The following is a 3,055-nucleotide window of genomic DNA, read 5'->3' as shown; positions in this document are numbered from 1 at the left end:
TCTCTCTCTCTTTCTCTTACAAAAATAAATAAATAAAATCTTAAAAAAAAAAAAAAGAGAGACATCAAAAAAGGGGCACCTGGCTGGCCCACTCAGGTTAAACGTCTGCCTTTGGCTTGGGTCAGAATCCCCGGGTCCTAGGATCTGGATCCCTGCACAATGGGGGTCAGCTTAGCCCTCTGCCCCCCCACCCCACTGGTGCGCATGCACGCTCTCGTTCTCTCTCTGAAATAAAATCTTTCAAAAAGAAGACACCAAAAAGAACCTATAAAAGAAAAAAAAAGTTGATAAATTGGACTTCATTAAAATTTAAAGTGTTTGTACTTGGAAAGCCACCACTAAGAAAATGAAAAGACGGTGTTTCCTTTCGGAGCACATACACTATAACTGGAATAGTACAGAGATTAGCATGATTGACACACAAATCAGTGAAGTGTCCCATATTTTTACAGAAAAAAAATACACTTCAAAATGAAAAAATTAGGGACTCAAGTTGGTAGAGCATGTGACTCTTTTTTTAAAAACAATTTTTAAAAATATTTTTATTCAGGGGCGCCTGGGTGGCTCAGTGGGTTAAGCCGCTGCTTTCGGCTCAGGTCATGATCTCAGGGTCCTGGGATCGAGTCCCGCATCGGGCTCTCTGCTCAGCAGGGAGCCTGCTTCCCTCTCTCTCTCTCTGCCTGCCTCTCTGTCTACTTGTGATTTCTCTCTGTCAAATAAATAAAATAAAATCTTTAAAAAATATATTTTTATTCATTTATTTGTCAGAGAGAGAGAGAGCACAAGCAGAAGCAGCAGCAGCCAGAGAAGCAGAGTCCCAGCTGAGCAGGGAACCTGAGGCGGAACTGGATCATGACCTAAGGCAAATGCAGACCTTTAACCTGACTGAGCCAGCCAGGTGTCCCTCTTTTGGATGTCTTTTTTTTTAAGATTTTATTTATTTATTTGACAGAGAGAGAGAGATCACAAGTAGGCAGAGAGGCAGGCAGAGAGAGGTGGGGGGGAAGCAGGCTCCCCGCTGAGCAGAAAGCCTGATGCTCCATCCCAGGACTCTGAGACCATGACCTGAGTTGAAGGCAGAAGCTCTAACCCACTGAGCCATCCAGGTGCCCCTGTCTTTTTTTGTTATTGTTGTTAAGATTTTATTTATTTATTTTTGCAAGAGAAAGAGACCCGCCCATGAGCAGGAAGAAGGGGCAGAGGCGAAGCAGACTCCCTGCTAAGTAACGAGACCCATGCAGGGACTCTATCCCAGGACCCTAGAATCATGACTGGAGCCAAAGGCAGACGCTTCACCAACTGAGCCACCCAGGTGCCCTCATATGCTAATATTCATAGCAGCATTATTCATAAGAACAAAAATCCAGAAACTATCCATATGTCCATTACTGATGAATGGATACACAGAATGTGGTGTCTCTGATACACAATGGATTCCTATCAGCAATCAAACAGAACACTGACAACACAGATGAACCTCAAAAATGTTGCACTAAGTGAAAGAAGCAAGATCCAATGTTTCCTATGTTGTATGATTCCATTTATATGAAATGTACATAAAAGGCAAATCCATAGAGATAGAAAGGTCAGTGCTTGCCTGGGACTGGAAGACTGCAAGTGGGCTCGTGGGAAATTTTAGGGCTGATGGAAACGTCCTGAAATTGACTTGTGATAATGTTTGCACAATGCTATAAATGTACTAAAAATCATTGAACTGTACACTAACAATGGGTGAACTTAATGATATGTAAGCTATACGTTGATAAAACTATAAAATGTGCCCAGTGCCAGGAAAGACAGACAGGTTTTATCTTTTGCCCCAGCAACCACAGCAATGCCAACCACAGTGTGTGTGGCCGGAAACAAGACTGGGGTTCGCCCTCACACCATAGATGAGAGGGAGCTGCAGAATGCGGCAGTTGCCAGTGGTCTCCTGGCCAGAGACTGCTGACTTCCCCAAGGACCTGCCATTAGAAATGTTAGAAGCTTCTCCAGAAGTCTTCACAACAGAATATTTCTTTTTCTTGGCTTGAAATTTGACTTTTCCAGTCTTCCACAAATAGACCAGGTTTTCTGTGTTATCTCTCTGTTTCCCCCCAAATCATTTCTTTTTATTTTATTTTTTAAAAGATTTTATTTATTTATTTGACAGAGAGAGACAGCCAGAGAGGGAACACCAGAGGGGGAGTGGGAGAGGAAGAAGCAGGCTTCCCAATGAGCAGGGAGCCCCATTTGCGCCTGATCCCAGCACCCTGGGATCATGACCTGAGCCAGAGGCAAAGGCTTTTAACACACTGAGCCACCCAGGTGCCCCACATACCAATTTTTTAAACCAAGAAGGGATCACAGGTATTGCTGGGCCTTAATACCATCAAAAAGACCTTTGTTTGCTTTGGGAAGGAAATTACCATTTCCTCCCAAGAGGTATTCTGAAGTTTTACCAGTACCCCAAATCTCTTTAGCCCTCCCCAGCAGATGTCCCATTTTATGTTGTCTGGAAAAGTGGGAGTTACCTTTCTTCTTTCCTTCCTCCTCAATCTGTGACAGCTTCACACACATTCTTTTTTTTTTTTTTAAGATTTATCTATTTATTTATTTATTTGACAGACAGAGATCACAAGTAGGCAGAGGCAGGCAGAGAGAGGAGGAATCAGTCTCCCCACCGAGCAGAGAGCCTGACTCGGGGCTCAATCCCAGGACCCCGGGATCAGGACCTGAGCCGAAGGCAGCGGCCTAACCCACTGAGCCACCCAGGCGCCCCTCTTCTTCTTCTTTTTTTTTAACTCAAGTTTTGTTCCTCTTAATCTTCTTCACCTAGACCACATATCCCTCCACCCTGCTTTCCTCTGGCAACCACCAGTTTGGTCTCTGTATTTATGAGTCTGTTCTGTTCCATGTTGTTTTGTTTTTTGTTTGTTCCTTTTTGGTTTTTAGATACCACATAAAAGTGAAATCAGGGGTGCCTGGGTGGCTCAGTGGGTTAGGCCGCTGCCTTCGGCTCAGATCATGATCTCGGGGTCCTGGGATTGAGTCCCGCATCGGGCTCTCTGCTCAG

The 3,055-nt window shown here is 44.3% G+C and overlaps 1 pseudogene; it reads left to right on the top strand.

Moving 5' to 3' along the window:
• Positions 1-357: 357 nt before the first annotated feature.
• On the top strand, positions 358-448 carry LOC122897844 (annotated as a pseudogene).
• The last annotated feature ends 2,607 nt before the right edge of the window (positions 449-3,055 follow it).

This window comes from Neovison vison, chromosome X, assembly GCF_020171115.1.
Source record: "Neovison vison isolate M4711 chromosome X, ASM_NN_V1, whole genome shotgun sequence".
Classification (NCBI taxonomy): Eukaryota; Metazoa; Chordata; class Mammalia; order Carnivora; family Mustelidae; genus Neogale; species Neogale vison.
The sequence above is the reverse complement of the archived record's forward strand: the minus strand, read 5'-3'. Positions and strand labels throughout refer to the sequence as shown.